Below are 23,668 nucleotides of genomic sequence, written 5' to 3'. Positions count from 1 at the left end.
TTTACCACTGAGCCACTTGGGAGGCCCAGTAATGGTAATGGCTATCATTTATTAAAAACTTGTCAGGCATGGCACTTAACATTCATTATAGCTATACTAAGTTGGAAGTTTTTAATTTCTATTTTTTTTGTTGGAAAGATAGGCTCAGAGTCAGTATGCAGCTTAACCTACATACTCAGTCCATGACCAAGCTGGGCTCATACACAGTTCCCTGGGCTCCAAGGTCTTCCATCCTCACCACAGTCCACCTTGCAGGTTTGTTACGAAGATGATTAACAGCAAATGCTGCTAAGCAGGCTGGTGGAGGGAGGACAGTTTCTGTTGAGCATTCCTAGTGATAATGATGATGAGGTAGGGAAAGTTTTAAGAGGTGCTGGTAAAATACCAATAAAACTGTTGCAAACTGCAGAGATTGGTGGCAAATAGATACACTGTGAACATGCCTTGATGCGATCAAATAGGCCGATTTACCATGTAGAAATTATGCTGTTCTAGACAGGTTACATGAGGTGCAAGAAGAGAGGGATTGAGGACCATTCTCAGTCTTTTTACCAGGATAGTACTTCAGCAGATTATTATTATTATTAATTGTAGCAGTACATACCAAGTAATGTCTGGTCTTGGCTCAGACCTGCACTTTCAGTTGGGTGAGGTGTTGAATCCTAGAGGTGGGAGCATGGTGGGGATGGCAGATGCAGGAGATTCACTCCTCCTGTCTCTGAGGGCCATTGTCATTGATGGCACCCCAAGGAGACTCTTCTTCACTGGACCTAGCTCCAGTGCCTTTGACTCTTCCAGATGTCAGAACCACCTCTGAGTTATTCATCCAAGCTATCCTTGAAGATATCAAAAGAATATACTTCAGCTAGATTATAAGTTATTCAAGAGGAACAAGCTTAGTCTCCTGACATTTGGTAGCAGGAAACTTATTATTGTTTACCGTCTATATTTTGGATTGTATTGTTCTGCCATGATGAGTCTGACAGCCTTGCTCCTTCGAGCTCTGTTCTAATAGAAAGGATTGAGCTTGCTCTTACTCAGGTGGGCACTGTAGTCAGCACACAGTCAGATTCTCTGTGCAGATGGTGGAGCACAAAGGTCAGGCATCTGCTGTGGCTGAGTTTTCCTCCTCCGCTTAGGAACATGGGATCATCTTGAGCTTTCTGTGAACAAAAGAACAATTTAATATGAGAAAATTTACTCTTCTGAACAACTAAATTTTGAAATTGACAGCCTCTTGTAGTGTTCCTTCAAAGAAAAATTCAAAATGTGTGTTTGTTTCCCCAATAAAGAGAAGGAATTTGAGATGTTAAAGAGTGCATAAAACATGCTGTGACAACATGTAGGTGGAAATGAATAGAAGCGGTGTTGTAGGAATTTTAAATGTGAGTACCTGGCCAGTGGATGTCAGTGTGACCCAGTGCTGGTGCCCTCCAAGGGAAGCCCTGTCCCAGTGTGCTGAGTTGGACCCGTTACAGGTGTGAGAGCTGCTTGCTCCATAGTAGGTTATTGTTTTTTTACTTCATCTAGACGTTTAAAGATTTTCTCCTGAATTTTAGTTCTTGTAATCCTTGTCCAACTGCCACAAAGAACCTGCTATATGATAGTGTGATGTGGAGAAGTCGTTGGCCTGAAGTTGATCTCAAATAGTTTCTTTGGCATTTAATAGTGACTGCTATGAATTTTCACCTGAATGTGTAAGAATTATCTTACCCTAAACTGTCAAATCTAGGAAGTCATTAGACTAAACACTTTCAGATAACCAAAGACATGAGTCCTATGACTTCAGTGAGCAAACTTTTCTATGAATGACTTGAGTTTCTTTAATAAGATTTCATTTCCATTTAAGGTAAGTGAAATCAGAATTTCTACATTCCTGCTCTCGGTACTGATGTAATTTAATAGAAACTGACTACCTGTCAGGGTGTTTAGATTCATATTAAATAGACTGGGAAAACCCTTCCAGTGTTGAGTCAGAGGACAAGAACCACACTGGTTTAAAGGACATTCTTTTATGGTGGAGGGATGTGCTGTTTAGTCTTAAAGTACCTGGATATGTAGATTTGATTCTTACTAAACCAAAGCCTTGAACTGATTCCTGGGAAACAGTCTCAGGAATAAAAGGTATCTATATAATAGCTTGGGATTTCCTTGTCAAATCATATTTATATTTCTCAGTTGCTTGGCACTTATAGTGTTATAGGTTTAGCTGATAAATCAAACCAGTGTATATACACATTTTAAGCAATTTAGTATTTATACCTTTGTGCCAGTTAAGTGTAATTTTTCCTCTCTAAGTTATTCAGGCAATTACATCCACTGGCCATTTTGATTTTGACTATCAGCATGGAATAAAATAGCATGACAACTCGAGATTATTTATCGTACCTCCACTTTTATTTTTCCTTTCGTTGTCATCAACGTGTGATATAGTCTCATTAGTTAGAATTTAAAAACATCACCAGAGTTCAGAAAGTGATACATCTTAAGTACAACCTGCAAACAAACATTTACTTCTTCAGTGTTAGGAGGTGAGCTGTTACCCTAGCAAGCTGTATCATAAACAGATGGAAATTAGCCCACTAACACTGCTCCTTTTGTGTAGAAATTATGAGCATCATCTTTTCTGTAACTAATGTAAGTCACAGAAGCCAGTGTTTTACAGGCACATCGAATCAAACTTGTGCACTAATGACTGAGGTGATGACATGGTCTGGGTGGCAACATCATGGTTGACCGTCATCACAAGACTGGTTGGAAATTAATAACTTCAGGTGTTGTTTGGAAGTTAGTTAGGGGGATGTGTTTCAGCAGAACAAAGGAGAAAAGAACAAAAGAAGATGAGGAATTCAGGAAAGGCCTATCCACCTCCAGAGAGGAGTGAGAGAAGCCTCAGGATAAGAGCAGATTTGCCGAGGAGCCAAGTTAGGTTAAAACAAGAGGAACGGGACTTCCCTGGGAGTCCAGTGGTTGAGAATCTGCCTGCGGGTGCATGGGACACGGGTTCAGTCCCCGGTGTGGGAAGATTCCGCCTGATGCAGGGCAGCTAAGTCCATCCGCCACAGCTTCTGGAGCCCACGCTCTCTTGCTCGACAACAAGGGAAGTCACCACAATGAGAGGCCTGAGCACCGCAACCAGAGAGCAGCCCCTGCTTGCCACCATTAGGGAAGGCCCGTGTGTACTAGTGAAGACCCAGTGCAGCCAAGAAGAAAATGAAAACCAGAGGGTGCAGGGCTCCTGGCAAGTGGAGTCTGGGGAAAGGAGGTCTCTGGCCTGTAGAATACTAGATAGGATTAAAGAGCTTGAGAAAATTCAGTCACAAAGCAAGGAAAATGAAAAATGCAATTAGAAACTTCTGAAAGCTATGTAAAAAACTAGTGGGTTGGCCAAAAAGTTCGTTCGTGATTTTCTGAAACACCTAGTACATACTAAATGAAGTTACTTTGGAAATAATTCTTTACTGTGAACAGTAGTTACCAAGCAAGGAGGATGAATCCTTGCTCCACTACAGATTTAAGATAGACTGTAGAGTAAATAAAGTGATTTATTTCATTGGCTCAATGTACAGCTAAAATTTTAAAGGAAACAATAAGCAACGTTTTTATACCTCATTAAGGTAGGAAAAACATTAAAGTTCATTATCTTGTAAAATCCTCACAGTTGTTAAGGACGCTATTACAGTCAGTTCTCCTTATTTGCAATAGCTGGGTTCTATAAAGTTGTCAGGAACACTGATTAGCAGACCCTGAGTCATTGTTTATAGGAAGAAATACAGGGTTAGATTCCTTCTAGCCTCTGGCCATGATATTTTTGTCAACTGATTAATATGTAACCTTGTTTTTGTGTGTTTCAACTGTTTGAAGACATTTTATTTAATATATACTGTTGATTCATTAGCAGTGCACTCATAGCCAACAGCATGATTAATTCATTCTGAACTAAGCTTATGTAACATGTATTTTCCGTCGAGCCCATCACAGCCTTCACATGCTTGGGAATACCAGACAACACTCAGTGGTACCTTGGGGACCATTTTCAATGCAAATTCACCAACAAAAAGAACAAAAATTCTAAGGAAAATATGTTACTAAATAGACTGTGAAAAGGACCCTTGTTTATAGCAGGAGAGTGAACCCCAGCTGGGAATGTAGAGGATGCTCTGCACACATCCTTGGCTAACCATGGAAGGGTCTCTAGCCTGGATTTCGAGGGTACAGATCAAGTTTACCTGGTAAGTAGATTGGTGAATTTGCAGCCAGCAAATAATAAGCATCAACCCCATTATCATTTTTTATAAATTAAAAGTTGAAGCTTAACCTGAGCAAACTGCCTAACTTCCCCGTAAAGAACTGATTTCTGTGCTTTTTGCATTTACTTAGCTGGGCTGTACCACCTGCTGAAACAACCCCCCCCCCCCCCCCCCCATATGGTGAGAACACAGGGACTTAATGCAGATCCGGGGGTGTAGGGGTGGGGCAGTCATGCAGGGATTCAGGCTCCTCCATCCTCGAGTCCTTCCCCAAATCCTCTTCATCCTGCAGGCTGACCTGCAGGACAGAGAGGTGCAGAGGACCATGGGGGTTTCAGGAGCAAAACCCAGATGTGCTTTGCCTCATTTCCAGCCACATTCCAGTGTCCCCGCCTAGCTGCAAGGGAGGCTGGGAAATGTTCTTATGTGCCTAGGCAAGAAGGAGTAGGGTCCCGTGAACATACAGCATTTTGCCTTCCATATACTACATAGAGGGGCATAGCCATATTTTTTAGCCATTATGTATTTTATGCCATTTTTCTTTGTCTCTTTAAGAAGTGTTAGGAGTTTACAGCCTCTGTCTGTAATTGAAGAAAATTGTGGAAGAAAAGAGTGGAAGCTGAGGCTTTGTTTTTCTGTGCAGTGAAAGTTTCCTTGGGTGCCAGGGGAAATAAGCTGATTATTTTCTTATACTTAGCTGGGTATTTTAACCGAGTCTTTTCCAAAATTAAAAGAGTTTTCCAAGTGAAATGACTTGATTTAAAATTAAAATAGATACAGAGACTCATTCTTCCCCCCTCAGTAAATTTTCCGCACTCAGGTTCTTGCCTCCCATAATTGAAGGCAACCATAATAACGGATTTGATTGCATGGCTTTTACTATTACTTTTGAGGTAATTGCCAGATTGGCATACACAGTAATTTGTATGTGAGAGGTGATCAGATGTGAACATTTCCATTCAATCATCTCCCTGGAATTCAGACACATCACTGCTTCTGGCTTCAGAATTAGGACTGGTAATTGCTGCTCTGGGATGAACTATGCATCTGAAATACGCTGTGTTTCATGTGTGATCAGTAATATTATCAGACTTGCCTTGGGAGGCAGTGCTGAGCAGATTCCTACTTTATGCTGTGTACTGAAGTAGCAGTAGAAATGATAGTAGAAATATAGCGGGGGGACTTTGCTGGTGGTCCAGTGGTTAAGAATCCCCTTTGCAATTCAAGGGACGTGGGTCCAATCCCTGGTCAGGGAACCAAGATCCTACATGCCGTGGGGCAGCTAGGCCTGAGCAATGCACCTACTGAGCCGCTAGTGTTACCACTAGAGAGTGCTCTGGAATGAAAGACCCTGCATGACACAATGAAAATCCCACATGCCGCAACTAAGACCCGGCGCGGCCAAATAAATAAATTAAATGTAGCAGGAAACATACAGTTGAGGATGACACTGGAAGGTCCCCCCCGCCTTTAGGATGGAGACAGGATGAGGAGGACTGAAAAATTAGGATGAGAATACACATTTCTTCCTTTTGTCTTCAATCCTGGATTTGATACCTGGTTAGTTTAATTTTCCTTTCAGTAGAAGGGGAAACATATTGTTCCTCTGCTCTGCAGAGAGCCCGGTGGTTATGCTTGATCGAATTAAGACGCTCACGTGAATGAAAGACAAGCAACCCTACCACTGCAGGTCTGTTCTTTCTTCCGAAGCTGTCTTCGTAGAGGGATGTGATTTTCCAGCTTCCTTCCACATCGCAGTCAGTTGTGCTTCCTGAGAGGCCACCTATGGATTTTGTATAGTAACCTGTTACAATTCTTTTTTAATTCATAAAATATTAACTCTTTAAGACACCATCCACACTTACCCGGATGCAGTGTCATGAAGCTAGAATAACGCTGTATATTTGATATTTGTAGTTTCCGGCTTTCCATCATGTATGTATAATTTAACCTCTTCCCATCTCACCTCTAATCTCTGACTGATGGAGATGAGGATATGGGCTTGTGTTCAATTTTTCCCTAAAATATAATTAGTAAACATACCATGGATTCTTTCTTAATGAATTTTGGATTTTATCATTATAAAAAGTACGTTCATTCCCTGCCTGTCCTTAGTTAATAAGCGTTTATTGAATATCGTATATTCACAGCATTGTAACAGGTAGTCCTGGTGGAGACTAAAAAAATGGCTTTAAGAAATTTAGATCCATCCTCTTGCAGGAATAATTGTAAAGTCTCTTTGAAATGGAGCAGGATGCTATGGTCTTTGTCTGCATCCCCGTGTCCTCTGTCTGCCTTTTGTCTGTGGAAAACTTTAGTCAAGAGAGTAAGTTTAATCAGAGAAGTGAGAACATTTGAAAACAAAGGAAACGGTCAAAGGAGACCAACTAATAATAATGTTCTCATTCAGCGTAGTCAGGGACCTTTAGTTCCTTCTCAAAGGCTATAGAGAATATTCTGAGCCCGGTCCTGTGAGCTGTCTCACAGGTGTTGAAACCTAAGGTGGAGAACTTAACTACATGCTGCCCAGACTATAGCCGTGATACAAGCTGCTGCAATTCTGAGATTTGGCCTCAGAGAAATGGAAGCAAACCGGCCCTGGAACTGAAGATTAACTGTACCTAAAACAGTCAAGATGACCATTGGTCATCAGACCACCAGTGACCAGTTTGAAGATGACTATCAGAGCTGACTTTGCTGTTTCTGCATGTACCCCCTCCCTCCTCCTATTAACATAAAAAGTTCTTACCCACCAGCTGTCAGTGCGGGGAGTGGGCCTTTGGACAGACGTCCACCCTCCCCACCCGCCAAGTTGCCGTCATCTGACATAAATCAGACTTCCTTTCCACCCACCTGGCCTGTTTATTGACTTCCGAGTGGCAAGCAGTGGACCCCACCTTCCAGTAACATCTTGCCCAGTCACATTTTCATGCCTTGGCCCTGATACTGCTGTTGTTTTAGACATACTCTGTTTGATATTGCTGAGCAGCCATTAAGAGAGAAAAAAATTGCCAGCTCTTGTTCAAGTTCTGACTTGCAACTTATCCCAGTTTCTTTTCGATTTGACCTAGTTTCTTTGAGGCTTGGGCCTGAGGGCTATGCTAATTTATGTGATTGATGAGCTGTCTTTTATTTTGTGATATTGACAGAAAAGGAAAATTAACCTCAAATCGTCATGGTAATTAGGCTGCAGCTTAACTCACCTATATGTCCTGAGGGTCAGTTTCTCCCACTGCCTGTCGAATTCTTTGCAGATGGGTGGCACATTAGCACCTGGGCAGAGAAACCCTTGTCTGCCAGCAGTTTGTCTTGAGACAGAATAGACTTTTTTTTTTTCCCCCCACTTTCACCTACTCTTGAAGGAGGGATTGTGAATATGAGACCTAGATTTAAGAGAAAACCCTGGGAGCCTTGCTGTAACCTGGAGTGCTGAAGATGAGAAAAACACTAATGGTTGAGTTGAAGGGAGTGAGTCTTTATTTTTTTATTAAGAAAGAAAGCTATTAATATTTTTCATTGTATCATTGTGCATATAACCAGCTGCATTCCGGAAGTAATATTATTTATTTGTACATATGAGGTGCTTGTGAGGTTTGTGGTTATCTCTTTTCTTCTTCTTCTTGCCTCTCTTCTTTTTAATGGCCTTGGCTTCTGTAAACATAGGTGATGTCTGATGGGGTGACAGTTCCAATCTGTTACCATCTCAGGGTGTAGAATGGGATAGAAGATGAAGATGAAATACTGTTTTAATATTCCCTTTCCTTAGTTGTCAGCAGCTTTAGGGATTCACAAATAGCTTGTGGTTTATAAATATTAAATAAGGGATTCATTATTGGAAAGCGTCAGCATGACTTGCCAAACCCAGAACCCAAGTGACTTAGGCTTTCATGATACCATTTATGATGAGAAATTCAAGGCTGAAAAAATAGCTTCTGTTCTCTTTGGATATCTAAGAACACAAGGGAAATATTCTGTTATTATAATAAAATACTCTCAGGTCTGTGTTAAGAAGGCCATGTTAATAACCTTCAAGCCAGACCCTTCAGCATTTAATAGTGGAGAAGCCCATATACTAATATTAGAGGTTCTCGGGGGTCAGACTTCTGACAGCTTGTTCTTTGAGTTTGTAGAGACAAGAAAATGAAATGCAGTGAAATATATAAGCACGAAGGAAAATAGTTGTCACAAAACCCATGCACTTTACTTTGTTGGAAACATATGGAAGCACCCTAGACCTTTCAGCTACAGCCCATTTCATTGTAATTCAATGAAAACAGCAATTCTTGGTTTAATAAATTTGATTATATGTATTTTCTCCAGAACCTTTAGTTCTTTCAAGTTTATGTGAACAGCACATTATAAGACAAATCTCACCCTGGGACATGGCAATTGAGAAGGAGACAGCAGCATCACGAACTATAATGACATCGAGGTCTGGGAATTTATTGAATGGACAAGTAAATCTGCACGTCTCAGCACCCCTGAAGGCATTATCACATTATAGAGTCCAGCATAGGGACAGATTTTATAATGATGACCCCCAGGCTCCAAGAAGATATTAAATCATGCTCGGCCTAGTAGGGAAATGTATTGTTCTCTTTTAAGAACACGGTGTGAAAATTATTTTTTAAAGGCCTTGGCATTCTAGGAAGAAAGCATCATTATTTGGCAAATTCAGGTATGTGGATCCTGTATCATCTAGCCGAGCTGGATGAGAGGAGCATTGGTGTAATTTTTACACTAAATTTAACACTATTCCATTAGTGTTAACAGTATTGGCATAATAATATAACATAACATATGGCATTTATTGAGTATGTTTGTCTAGGTAATCAGTTCAGTTCTGTTCAGTCACTCAGTCATGTCCAACTCTTTGCGACTCCATGGACTGGCATGGATGGACAGGCTTCCCTGTCCATCACCAACTCCCAGAGCTTACTCACAGTCATGTTCACTGAGTCGGTGATGCCATCCAACCATATCATCCTCTGTCGTCCCCTTCTCCTCCTGCCTTCAATCTTTCCCAGCATCATGGTCTTTTCCAAGGAGTCAGTTCTTCACATCAGGTGGCCAGAGTGTTGGAGTTTCAGCTTCAGGATCAGTCCTTCCAGTGAATATTCAGAACTGATTTCCTTTAGGATTGACTGGGTTGATTTTCTTGGCGTCCAAGGGACTCTCAAGAGACTTCTCCAGCACCATAGTTCGAAAGCATCCGTTCTGTGCTCAGCTTTCATTATGGTCCAACTCTCACATCCATACATGACTACTGGGAAAGCCATAACTTTGACTGGATGGACCTTTGTTGGCAAAGTAATGTCATTATTAGTACCCGACTATTATTTTATGATTGCCACATTCTCTTTAGTTCTGTTGTCACTCTTAATAAGGAAAAAAATGAAGATCACCTTTCTTTCTCCCTCAACTAAGCTGTTACCTAGAAGGACCTCAGTACAGCATTTAGCATCTATCAGCCAGACCAAGGCATGTGACTGTGTTACCTGACGTGTCCAGGTCTCTCTGGAGAGTCTTCCTTGTCAGCCTCTCCTCAGGGAGATCCAGTCCCCTCTCTGCCTGGGCAGAGTCTTTGATTGGAAACCAGTTCTCCAGGAGCACGGATAGTCCTATCCCTTTGATTCCCTAGCTCAGTTTGCATGGGGGCTCTTCCAAACCATTCCCAATGTTCTGAACTCTTAGTAATTGACCTCACCTCCAGGTTGGAAGTTTCATTCTGTCTGATATGAACCGTTTCTTGCTTTTTATTTTTCCACTTCAAAATTCTCCTGTTCCCAGCCCTCCTCCTCCCCACAGTCTCGACAAAGGAGCCCGGCTTCTCCTTTGCTCTCTCCCACTCCTCAGTAATTGCTCCATCTGCCTGCCTTCTCCCTTGCTCTCCTGGCTCCACCCCTCCACTCTCCCAAACCCCCCATTCCTGCCTGAGCTGTTTGTCGACTCTGCTGCCCCCTTCTGCCATCTGGACCTCCTTCCTCTGGTTACCCTGGCTCTCACTGAGACAGGAACGATGGGGGCAGGCCACAGCCGACAGCAGAATGACAGGACCTGGATAAGAGGATAAGGAGGAACTGGATAAGACACAAACTGGTTAGATCAGCTAGCCTCGGGAAGGCGAAGGCTCAAGTTACAGTGGGCTTTGGACCGCGTTATACACTCATTGTAATATTTACATTGGCTCATTGTAATACATTAGCATATGCGAAATGACCCACCCACAGGTGCCGTGACAGTTCCCAGGTCAACCATAAAAGTCCAAAAGGTGAGTGGGCCCCAATTCCTGCAAATCCCTGTCCCTTCCCCCAGATAGTTAGAATATTCCTCCTGCTTGTCAGCCTGTGGAATTACCCAGCCCATAAAAACTAACAGCCCCCATATCTCAGGCTGCTCTCACTTTCTGAATGAACCTCATGTCCTGGGGCCGCCTGTCTTGCCTTTTAAGAAGGCGCACATTCTGTCTGTGGAATGTGTGCGTCTTTCTAAATAAACCTGCTTTCGCTTGACTACCATTCACCCTTGAATTCTTTCTTGCGTGAGGCCAAGCACCCTCACTTGCTATCCTGTCGCAGAGACTCACCCAAGACCCGGGACATGGCCGTCCTCTCAAGCCCCATTTGTCCTGCAACGTCACCTCCCGGCCCCCTTTCATCTCTTGCGGTCCACCTCTGTCCCTTCTACTTTAAAGATGCCTCTCTCCAGAGTCGCTCCAGCTGTTTCAGGGTTCATCCTCCTTGGCTGCCCACACTCTTTGGTACTTGTGACCACCTTGTCCTTCTGGAAGCCTCTTTTTCCTCAGGGCTGTCTGAATTTTTATCCCCATCCTCACAATTCTTGTTCTCATCCTGCCTCACCAGATGTCTTCTCCCCACTCCCTGCCTCAAACCTTAAGAGGAAATTGACACTGTAAACAGAGGCCGATTTGGGTATTTGTCTTTTCATCTCTGATGCCCCTGAAGTGTCTGTGTCTAAGTTCAAAGACTAGAGCATTAAATAATTTTCCCCAAACCACATAATCAATGAGTAGAAGAGTCTGGACTAGTACCTGGATCTTCAAGCCCAGTGATTTTTCTAATTTTGCCCATATTTGGACACTTCCCTGTTTTCCCTTGACTCTTTTCTTCTTCCAGCCCTTCACTGTGGGCACCTAAGTTTATCTCTCAGCTTTTTTCCCTCTGCTTTTCCGCTTAGCCCCTCCATGTGTCCAAATGACTTCAACTACAATATCAATTAGCTACAATCTTAATCCAAATTTATCTACAGATGAACCCCTCTCCCACGCTATGTACCTGTATTTTTATTGGGTACACTAGTGCCTCAGGATGCACAACTGCATAAAATAACATTTGTAAAGCCTTTGGTGACTCCCAAAGTGCCTCCATGTTTAAACCTTGTTTAAACCTTTTCATAATTTAGGAAGTGCTGTATCACTAACTGCTTTTGATGGGTGAGGCAGTGAAGCTCAGAAAGGTAACAGGAGTCGCTGAGAGAAAGGGAGAAAAACGGGAGGGCTGGGTTTGTGAATTCAGATCCACCTGGGCTGCTCTAGGCTCTCGGGGGTCCAGTCCGAGTCTGAGATGGCCATTGTTACCCTCTGCTCTGCCCACAAACAGTAATGCCACGGCAGGAGCCAAAGATGCACACCAGCGGCAGCTTTGCTGGAGTGGAAGTGCTTGATCACAGGGACGCTCCCTGCCTCACTCATCCCCGAGACCCATGCCCAGCAGTGTCTGTCCATCAACAGACTTGATTAACAAGTGTCAGCTGGTTTCAGTTGAATTGCTGAGGGCAGAAGTCTTCTGAGACCCAGACACCAAACCGTACAATCATCTGTGACTCCTCCTTTCTGTCCTACCAATATAGTGAATAAATAAGCCCGGTATAACTTCCTTTTCCCAGTATTTCGGGCGTTTCCTATGCTGCCCTCGCTTTCAGACACTGGCTGGGGTTTTCAGTTCCAGGTCCCTACTCCTGTTACTGTTGCTTCCTTCCTGGTCCTGGGCTTCAGCCTGCGGCTGCACTAATGTCACCTTAGTGTTCGCGAACACTGTTCTCCTCCTGGACACAGGCTTATTTTTATGCTTGAGGGAACTTTAGAGATAGTCAGCTCTAGCCCACCTCCAAGAAAAAGCAGCAGCGAAACACGGCCCCAGAAAACCAGAGTCACCTCTGCTGTGGGAGTGTATGCCACCCACGACTCGTGATGCTGGTCCAGGACCTCTGTGTCATTCTACATCTTGCCTTTCTCCTGATTGGGAGTCTCCTGTGATTCTCCCTCGGCTGCCAAATGAAGTCCAGGTCTCTTTGTCCAGCATGGAGGCACTCTCCGTGACCTAGTTCCAACATGCTGTTCGAATTATCTGACACTAATCCCTAAATCCACGTTCCAGCCAAGATGTGCTGCTTACCATTCCTCCAACATGCCCACTGCGTTTCTGCCTCCTTGCCTTTTTTAGGTAATTCTCTCTACACATAATCCTTTCATCTCTCTTCGTTGCGAGTCATCCTTTCCACTAAAAGTTCCCTGACTCTCGTCCAGTTGGAAAGGAAGGATCTTCCCCATCTGTGAGTATCCCTAGCGTGTTGCTTCTCTGCTCTGGGTCGTCTTGGTCTGCCCTGCATCCTGTTTCTGTAGCTGTGCTCCTCTGATCTCCCTTTTGAGTCTAAGCATCTTTGGAGCAAGTAAGAACTTAACCCATCCTGTATCTCTCACCATCCGGCAGAGGGGACCCATCTGGCTTGGGGTCTGTAGCAGTTTGGTGATTGGATAGTTGAAACATGACAGAAAGTGCTGGGGAAGCTGTGACCAGCACATTGGAGCACTGGACCCTGAAGAACGTTTGGGTTTGGACTCCATTGCCTTGGAAATAACTTCATTTTAAAAACATCATGGAGATGCTGAGAAGGGTAAATGCTTTCCCTCTCACCTTTTCTTGCCATGGCAGCTGCTTAGGGCTTGAGGAATGAGACTGCTTGCACCAGTGGTAAAAAAACCAGCCTGTTTTTATCACAGACATACTGCTTGCTATGGTCTCTGTGTGGCCTTGGGAGAAATGAGTGTTTATGTTCTGGGATGTGCTGTTATATTTCACAAATATATGGACATGATGGGTGGTGAATAGTCATCTCCAGGGCTGCTTACTTCTCACTGTCTGTGTAAATGTTCATCAGTTTGTCTCATTTTACTGTATAGACTTATCTAAAAATAATATGCCTAATCAAAAGGAAGATTCACTGAGGAAATAAAGAATTCTGTGACTTTGGGGTATTAAGTGAGGTAAGTGTTGAATAGAATATGTGTGAGGTTGTAATAACAATGAATTATATAAAAGAGATGGTATTTTTCAAATCGGTTTTTACATTTGGCACATATGTGCTAACATGAACTAGATTTTTTGCTCCCCCTCACCTCTCACCTCCCCTTCCCTAGTTACATACTGCACTGAATTTGTAGGAGGTGAGAGCTTGCGTTGTTCTTATCTACATGAGGAGTGAAGATGAAGGATGTCATAGACCTTTACCAAAAGTTTTTGCACCTAGACAGTTTGATCCCAACAACTTACACTGTCTGTCCTTAGCTAGTGATTGAACATTTTCACTCATTTTTAAGCCATCTCAAGCACCAAATTATCCAGACAAGTTGTACCATTCAGTTACTAAGCAAATTAAAAAACAGACAAATTAGCTGTCATTTGTGATTAGGTCCTAAGAGTAGAATATAGCCTTGAGTGCAGTTCAGTACAGTCGCTCTGTCGTGTCTGACTCTTCGCGACCCCATGGACGGCAGCATGCCAGGCTTCCCCATCCATCACCAACTCCTGGAGCTCACTTTCAAACTCATGTCCATTGAGTTGGTGATGCCATCCAACCATCTCATTCTCTGTCATCCCCTTCTCCTCCTGCCTTCAGTCTTTCCCAGCATCAGGGTCTTTTCTAGTGAGCCAGTTCTTGCATCAGGTGGCCAAAGTATTGGAGCTTCAGCTTCAGCATCAGTCCTTCCAATGAATATTCAGGACTGATTTCCTTCAGGATTGACTGGTTTGATTTCCTTGCAGTCCAAGGGACTCTCAAGAGTCTTCTCCAACACCACAGTTCAAAAGCATCAATTCTTCAGCACTCAGCTTTCTTTATAGTCCAACTCTCACATCCATTTATGACTACTAGAAAAACCATAGCTTTGACTAGGTGGACTAGTTGGCAAACTAATGTCTCTGCTTTTTAATATGTTGTCTAGGTTGATCATAGCTTTTCTTCCAAGGAACAAATGTCTTTTGATATCATGGCTGCAGTCACCATCTGCAGTGATTGTGGAGCCCAAGAAAATAAAGTCTGTCACTGTTTCCATTGTTGCCCCATCTATTTGCCATGAAGTAATGAGACCGGGCACCATGAGCTTCATTTTTTGAATGTTGAGTTTTAAGCCAACTTTTTCATTCTCCTGTTTCACTTTCATCAAGAGGCTTCTTAGTTCCTCTTCACTTTCTGCCATAAGGGTGGTGTCATCTCCATATCTGAGGTTATTGATATTTCTCCTGCAATCTTAATTCCAGCTTGTGCTTCGTCCAGCCTGGCATTTTGCATGATGTACTCTGCATATAAGTTAAATAAGAAGGGTGACAGTATGCAGCCTTGACATGCTCCTTTCCCAATTTGGAATCAGTCCATGGTTCCATGTCTGGTTTTAACTGTTGCTTCTTGACCTGCATACAGATTTCTCAGGAGGCTGGTAAGGTGTCCGGTATTCCCATCTCTTGAAGAATTTTCCAGTTTGTTGTGATCCACACAGTCAGTGGCTTTGGTGTAGTCAATAGAGCGGAAGTAGATGTTTTTCTAGAACTCTTGCCTTTTTGATGATTCAACAGAGGTTGGCAAAATTTGATCTCTGATTCCTCTACCTTTTCTAAATCCAGCTTGAACATCTGGTAGTTCTCAGTTCACGTACTGATAAAGCCTAGCTTGGAGAATTTTGAGCATTACTTTGCTAGCATGTGAAATGAGTACAACTGTGGGGTAATTTGATCATTCTTTGGCATTGCCTTTCTTTGGGATTGGAATGAAAATTGACCTTTTAGTCCTGTGGCCACTGCTGAGTTTTCCAAATTTGCTGGTATATTGAGTGCAGCACTTTAAAGCATCATCTTTTAGGATTTGAAATAACTCAACTGGAATTCCATCACCTTCATTAGCTTTGTTTGTAGTGATGCTTCCTAGGGCCCACTGTACTTTGCATTCCAGGATGTTTGGCTCTAGATGAGTCTTCACACCACTGTGGTTATCTGGGTCATTAAGATCTTTTTTATATAGTTCTTCTGTGTATTCTTGCCGCCTTTTCTTAATATCTTCTGCTTCTGTTAGGTCCATACCCTTTCTTTCCTTTATTGTGCCCATCCAATAGCCTACACGCCATTGCAAGGTGAATTGCATTATTTTAGGATCAGATCCTGGAAAGACCTAGTTCTCAGAGCATTATTTGTTTGGGGCCTCAATTGTAGGCCACCACTGTACAATAGAAATGAAATATGAGCTTCATATACATTTAAAATGTTTCTAGTAGCCACATTAAAAAAATAAATGCCTGAAATTTTAATGTAATTTTACATATCATATTTAATTTAAATAGCATATTTTATTTAACTCAGTATGCCAGAAGTATTATTTCAGTGTGTAGTCAATATTTTTAAAATTGTCAATGAGATTGTTACTTTCTGTTGTTGTTTCTAAGTCTTTGAAAACTGGTGTGTATTTTATATATCTCAGTTCTGGTCACATTTCAAGTATGTGGTAGTCACACATGGCTAGCGGCCACCGTATTGGAAAGCATATGTCAGAGCTGATTGGGATGAAATTCTCTGAGAAGGAAAAGAAAAAGGGATGCTTTTACCATTTACTCCTAAAAAAGAGTCAGCAAATGAATTTTGTATTGAGTCAGGTAGTAAATACTTAGACTTTAAAGGTCATCCGGACTCTGTAGCAACTATTCAACTCTGTTGATTGTATCACAGTAGTAGCCACAGACAACATACAAGCAAATGCGTGTGACTGTGTTCCAGTAAAACTTTACAAAAATAAGCGGTGGGGCATGGAACATTGCTCAGTGTCGTGTGGCAGCCTGGATGGGAGGGGAGTTTGGGGGGAAATGGATACATGTATATGTGTGGCTGAGTCTCTGCTGCTCACCTGAAACTACCACAGCATTGTTAATCAGCTATGCCCCAATACAAAATAAAAAGTTAAACAAAACAAAACAAAACACTGGGCAAGTCAGACTTGTCGACTGTAGTTTGCCTATTCCAGTTCTTTTAAAAAAAACTTTTTATTTTGTGTTGGAGTATAGCCGATTAACAATGGTGTGACAGTTTCAGGTGAAGGGCAGAGACTCAGCCACGTGTGTCCATGTATCCATTCTCCCTCAAACTCCCTTCCCGTCCAGGCTGCCACATATTCTTGAAGAGTTTCCTGTGCTATACAGTAGATCCTGGTTGGTTATACATTTTAAGTATAGCAGAGTGTACATGTCCATCCCAATCTCCCTGACTGTCCCTTCTCTGAGTCTGTGAATCTCTTTATGTTTTGTAAGTAAGTTCATTTGTTTCTTTTTCCATTCCACATATAAGGGATGTCATATGATATGTCTCTGTCTCTGTCAAACTTACTTCACTCAGTAGGACGTTATTCCATTCTGAAGTTTAAAATTGCTTGAGCATATAAATGAAAATAATTTCTGTTTGAAATTATTGCTTCTATGCTGGTTAGTTCTGTTTGTACTGAGACGCTAACAAATACAACAAAATAATGAGTTCTATAGTTTATTTCATATTTTATAAAATGATTGTTAGTGCTCATTTTGTTCCAATTTTTTTTGGTTTGTTTGTTTAGAAAATGAGATGTTTTTATATCACTGTTGATCACAACTTTTTTTCTCTTCCCCACCCCTCCATCTGGCTGGCATAACATTTCTGGATGATTCGGCTGTTGCATTTCTACTTATATTACTGTTTTACAACAGGTAAGACCTTTTCCTTTTGAACTATGATTCTGCTAAATTTTATAAAAATTAACATATAATAGATTTTGTTTTTTTTAAAAAATTTAAATGTTTAGGGAAATAATGTGAAATAATTTCCATAAATTCCTCTTATTCTTAGCTACAAGGAAATAGTCAGTGGTGCAGAATCTATGGTGAGGTAGATTTCAGTCAGCAATGGAATAACCCCTGCCTGAAAATATTTATAACACATGCTTTACATTTAATACATAATTTTAAAAATATCTAAGTGGAGGATTCTGGTAGTGTCTTTTTTTCATTCCCAAACTGGATACAACTATCATAAACCCATACACACCTTTATGTGTGTTATGGTGGTCACATTAAAACTTTAAAGAAAATTATTTTATTGAAGTTCAGTTGATTTGCAGTGCTGTGTTAATTCCTGCTATATAGCCAAGTAACTCAGTTATACATAAATATACTTTTTTATATTCTTTTTCATATAGTTTAACCACAGGATATTAATGTTGTTCCCTGTGCTATATACAGTGGGACCTTGTTGTTTATCCATTCTATACGTAATAGTTTGCATCTGCTAATCCCAAACTCCCAAGCCATCTCTCCCTCACCACTCTACCCCTTGGCAGAGTCACATTAAACCATTTTGAAAACTCTTCTTACATCAGGAATGCTGGAGGGAGACTAGGCGTTGTAGCGTTGGGGAGTGTGCTATAATATTCTGCGAAGCTGGGAGCAACTGACTGTACAGTGAGTTGACTATTCGCTTATGTAGTGGGGAACACTAACTTCAGATTTGTTTTGATTCCTTTATATGAACTGATTGTAGACCAGCTCACTGGAGTGGAACAGGAGGATGGAAAGAGAGAAGATATAAACATCTTTAAGTCTCCTCTTGTTATGCCATTGTATTGTGTCTTTGGGGGGAAAAAAATACTTATTAAGATTTGTTCTCCCCCATTTGAAGCAACAGTAATAACAACATCACTCTGATGCCCTCAGGCAACAGATCAGCCTGGAGTGGCTCGACTTGTGGTCAGCTGGTCGGGTGACCAGCTGATGACCCCCGAGTTTCTGTGGCAATGCCTGGTTCAGACCTCCCCGTTCCTCCCAGCGCTGCCCTTCCCCCCTCCATCTTTCTTACACAGCACCAGGAAAGAAAAACCCTCTGAAGAAAATGCCCTCAGCTTTCTCCCTGCTCATCCCCCAAATAATCTTTTCATTTTTAAAGATTTGTATTTATTTATTTTTAATTGGAGCATCATTGCTTTACAATGCTGTTAGTTTCTGCTGTACAGTGCAGATCCGCTCTATGTGTACACATATCCCCCCTCCACCCCGGAGCTTCCTTCCCACACCACCCCCGCCAAATCCCAGCCCTCCCATGGGATCCCTGTATTCTTAACCCACTTTCCTCCTTTCCAGTTTCAAGGAAAAGAAACAGCTCTTGGAAGCTGAATTTTGCACTTGTTTCCCCCTCCTCTGACTTCCTCTGGGACCTTGTTTTGTCAGTTAAGACTCTCCCTGTGGCATTTTCAACCTGCCTTCCTTCAGCAGTTCTTGCCCTCCAGCCCTCAAATGTTGTAAGGTTTCCAGGGGCCTGAGAAGAGCAGTGAGAGCCCTGCCTGTCTGCGCTTTGCTCCTCTTCCTTCTTTCCCCCATCATGTGTCTCAGAGGCGGTATCCTTACCTCCTTTTTCTTCCACAGCCATTCTATTGGAGTTGCGTCCCTCTCCATCACCCCTTCCTCAGGCTCTGCCTTGACCGTACTACACCCCAGGAGGGCCTGCCCTTGGGCCTGCAGAGCGTCCACCTGCGTGGACCCCAGGTCTGTCTCAAGCTCTGCTCCCTCCCCTGACTCGAGTGCGCCTCTCCACTTAGAACCCAATCCAACCACACCCACCATCTCCCCTCCTTCCTTCCTCCCATCACCAGGTTTTCAGTCTCTTCCTCACCGTCGCCCTGTCCCTTGTGAGGACCTCTGGTTCCCCCTCCATCCTCGCTTTTCTGTTTCCTCTGCACAAACCACATGTGCCCTCTGCGGGATCACTGTCACCCCTACCCTGCTGCTCACCTCTGTTACCTGCTGCGGTCAGATAAATCTTCGGGAAGTGTCGTTCTGACCCCACAACCTTCCTTTTCCAGAATCTTCCTAGACTCTTCACCTTTACTGACAACATGTGCAAAGCACTTAGAACTGTGCCTGGCACATAGTGGGTGCTCAGCAATGCCATCGTTTTCCTCCTCTTCCTCACCATCGTCTGTATTCCCAGCCTCTTATTTTACCATTTAAATCTTCAGTGATCTGGGACAGCCTTCTCTTCTGCTGTATTTTTATGTTTGTTGCTGTTCTCTCCTGCCTTCCACCATCACGCAGGGATGACATACTTAGGTTTACCAGGGGCTGAGACTAAAGCAGTGAATGACATACTGTCCCTGGGCTCACGGAGCTCTGGGTCTCGTAAAGACCCGGATGTGTGAGCAGGAAAGTGGGACACACCCCGAGGGGTCTGTAATAGAGTATAACAGAAGCTAAGTAACTTGGTTGTATTCCTGTTTGCCTGGATTTCCGGCTAAGGAGCAAAGGTGGGCACAGAGGCCCTGAGAACCGTGCCGTCTGAAGTAGCTGCCAGCAGTTTGGTCCGGAGCCTCCCCAGGTCTGACCAGAGGTGATAGAAGCAGCCTTGCTCTAATGGGTCAGGAGAGCCCTGGGGAGGACGCAGGGTCAATCCTTGGTACCATTCCCCTCTCCTCCAGACCAACTGCAGCCTGGTGGAGGCTGTAGAACTGTTCTTCTGCTGGTCAAAGGACAGACTGGCATCTCCTGCTGGCTTGAATCCAGGCTGGGCTTCTGAGCATGTCAGCCCTCCCTGGTGTGGTCGTGGAGCAGAGTGGATGGAAGATGAGGAGGGGGCTGTTGGAGGGTGTATCTTCTGAAAGGGGGAGCCCACCTGAACAGAGAGACCAGTGCACACTGCTCTTCTGGAGACTGTCCAGTGCTCGAGAGCCTTGTGCTTGGCGGGGTGGGAATGACTTGCACCTCAGGGTCCCTGGAAGGCAGACAGAGTGCCATCTCCTCCCTGGCTCCCTGGAGTCCCGATTGGGTGGAGAAGCAGCCTTCCTGGTTCCCCCAAGTCCTCGTGAAGCAGGATGGAGTAGATGAGGCAGACGTTGTGGATGTGCTGCCAAGTGAGAAGATGCTCGGTGGAGGGAGGGGTGGGGTCAGGAGAGAGGTGGCGCAGTCAGGGGTCTCTGAGGGGATCTCCATTACAGATGAGGCTGAAGGTGAGCCCTCATTCCAGAAGGTGCTACAGAATGTACACGGAGATCATCACGTAGTTGGAAATTACCAGTGGATGGTGTTAGAGAGTGCCTGGTGAGACGGCTGCCTGCTCACCGCTAATGGTCTTTCATGACTGTCCTGCATCACCTTCCCATCCTGTGTGTCTTGGTCTCCACTTCCCTCACTGCACATCAGAGAGGTCAGACAGAGAGCGAGGGACCAGAGGTTCTTAGTTCAAACCTCTTGTCTCCCTATCCTCTGCCAACACCCCACCCAGGGGCTAGTCTTAGGAGACGGTCTTCATTCCGCCATACAATGAAGGAAGATGAGTGAAGAAGGTCTTAGAAGGAAGTGGACTAACTTTAACCTCTGGACATGCCTGAAAAGTTCTGGCCGCTATTGTGGCTAAGCAGTAGGACTAGTGATTTGGCAGAGTACAGCTAAAGGTAATGGTTTGAAAATGTAAACCCATTTCATTTTTACACTCCCGCAAAGCCAGGGTTTCTTGGCACAATCAAGGTGTACAGTTAACCAGAAGATACAGTCAAGATGCTGCAGGCATGATAAGGTTGGAGATAACTCTTCTGGAATGATGAGGACCTTTCTGCTGAGGGGACTGAGCTCACCTTCAGAGTTGAAGGATGGAAGAACACTGGAGAGAACCAGGGCTTGTGGGGAGCTAAGAGGTCAGGGGTGGGGGAGAAGGCATTCCAGGAAGAGGATCCTGTGTATAAAAGCTTAAGGGAGGGAAGCAGAACAGAAGCAAAACTCAGGGAATTCCGGGTAGTTCCCCACCAACGATGAGAAATCGGCACAATAGGGATGAGGCCAGAGGGCAAGGAAGGGGCAGATCAAGGAGGGGGTTTTACTGCATCCCGTGGGTGACAGGGAGGTTTTAAATAGAAGCAGGTTATGCATGTGCAGCTGGGAGAGACCACTTTCTCCCAGAACTCCTGCTCTCCTGTTCCCTATCTGTGACTTTTGAAATCCTACTTTTAAGTCAAGGTTTATCTGAAATGTTGCTGTTTAGTCGCTAAGACATGTTTGACTCTTTTGCAACCCCATGGACTATAGCCAGCCATGCTTCTCTGTCCATGGAATTCTCTAGGCAAGAATATTGGAGTGGGTAGCCATTCCTTTCTCCAGGAGATCTTCTCGACCCAGGGATTGAACCGGGATCTTCTCGACCCAGGGATTGAACCTGCATCTCCTGCATTGCAGGTGGATTCTTTACCACTGAGCTGTTTGGGAAGCCTGCATCTCTTTTTTTTTTTTTTGCCTGCATCTCTTTTAAGAACTTCTGTGATCTCTGCAATAGCAGTGATCTCTCCAGATGGTAGCAAACTCTCAGAGGGTGCTGGGACACTTTCAGCTCCGTGTCTTGTAGGACACAGCTTGTGCTCAGGGCCTCTCCCCGCCTCTGCCCTGCAGGGTCCACCTCTAAGGTCTAAGGCAGCTTCCAGACCTCCCCCAGGGCTTGGCAGTGTGCCTGCTCCTAGCGCAGTTACTCTGGGTGGTTGTGTGTGTTTAAGTGTGGCCTAGACAGTTTTGAGTATTTGTCCTGTTTTAAGATTTCCCAGCAGGTTTACTGAGGATCACTGTTTTCTGATATGATACTGATAGTGATATTTAATGATGTTTTCCTTATATCGTTTAGCCCTGGCAGAACTTAGCTAAGGTCAGTCAAATCATTTTGACAATGAAACAAAACTTTCTTTTTAACAAATGAAACAAGACTTTCCTGGGTCCAGTAGAAATCTATAGAGTCTGAAGAGTTTTCTCTTCAAAACCAGGATCTCAGGCAAGGATTGAATACATTCTTTGGTTCCTTCTCTTCTGCCTGCTCTTTTTCTTGCTCTGCTATGTGAGAGTATTGTCCGAGCATCTTGGAATAATAACTTCTTGAGGACATGGACATACTCCAAGAAGAACCCACTAACCTTTACTTAACTTTTGAGGAAAGATGAGAAAGTAATTTGTTTTCACTGTGTTGTATTTTTCTTTGTCAGTTCTTATTACACACACACACACACACACACACACACACACACAGGGGCTGTAAAACATGATTTGTAGAACCTAGCAACAGAATGCATTAGTGAACTTTCACCCATTTTTATTTCCAGGGACAAGCAGGGTGGTACATTGTTGAGCTGAAATGTCTCCAGGTTTAGCATATTCTTTAAATAGATAGGAAATAAAGGCACACGGGTTTACAGGAGACGAAGATCACGATTTTCCTACCGTGTAAGTATTTTTCTTCCTTCCTTCCTGGGAAGGAAGCTGGTTTCTCCCTCCCAATAGGCAAACCAGCCTTGGTCGACTCACTGTGCTACGCTGGCTTCCTTGGGCAGAGAGAAGATGACCATTTCAGGGACTGTAGATCACTGCAGGCTGTGAGACCCTCTCCCGAGGACACTGCGGTGGCTGAGGGCCAGGCCTCCGAGCTCCTACTGGGAGGGTAATGGTGGCGGGAGGGAGGAGGTGAACTCAGACACATCAGAGCCCTGGGAGAGACCGTTCCTTCCCACTTTTCCGTCTCAGACAGCCCTGTGAGCTCACTGCAGGACCCCTTGCATTGTGACTCCCAAGTGGAAGGTAATAGAACACACTGGAGCATGAGTCTGTGGTTCCAAAATGCCATCATGCATTATTTATACCCCTTGATACAAAAATATATCACAAATGAATTTAAATGAGAGAGAGAGAATATTTCTTCTTTTTCCCTTGATGATAGATTCAGACTGGATAAATTCTTTTATTTTATTTCCTCCTGTCTGCTAAACTAGGCCAGCGTGTTTTAGAAATATGCTTTTCTCTTTGAGGTGAGTGAAGTGGCTCAGCTCAAGGAAATTTGTCTTTGAATAAAAAAGTTTTCTTTTTTATTTAAAACCGGCTTTCAAACTGTGTTACATTCTCTGCTGATCAGCTTCGAGGATGTTAGAAGTTCTGTCATTTAAAGCTCTGTGGGAAGATGAATAGAGCTACAAAGCTATAGGTGAATTATGAAGAAAAGATGAGTGGCAGTCTGTTTCTGAAGACTTACTCCATCGCTTCTGATGGCATTTGGGAAAAATAACATGGGAGAGAGAGCACAGTTTGATTATTTATCAGAAAAGTGCTC

General features: G+C 43.5%; 1 protein-coding gene across 19 annotated transcripts in view; it reads left to right on the top strand.

Moving 5' to 3' along the window:
- NCAM1 (neural cell adhesion molecule 1) overlaps window positions 1-23,668 on the top strand; it is a 345,495-nt gene that overhangs the window by 68,590 nt on the left and 253,237 nt on the right. The gene's annotated exons all lie outside the window — the stretch shown is intronic.

Source organism: Odocoileus virginianus, chromosome 10 (assembly GCF_023699985.2).
Source record: "Odocoileus virginianus isolate 20LAN1187 ecotype Illinois chromosome 10, Ovbor_1.2, whole genome shotgun sequence".
Taxonomy (NCBI): Eukaryota; Metazoa; Chordata; class Mammalia; order Artiodactyla; family Cervidae; genus Odocoileus; species Odocoileus virginianus.
The sequence above is the reverse complement of the archived record's forward strand: the minus strand, read 5'-3'. Positions and strand labels throughout refer to the sequence as shown.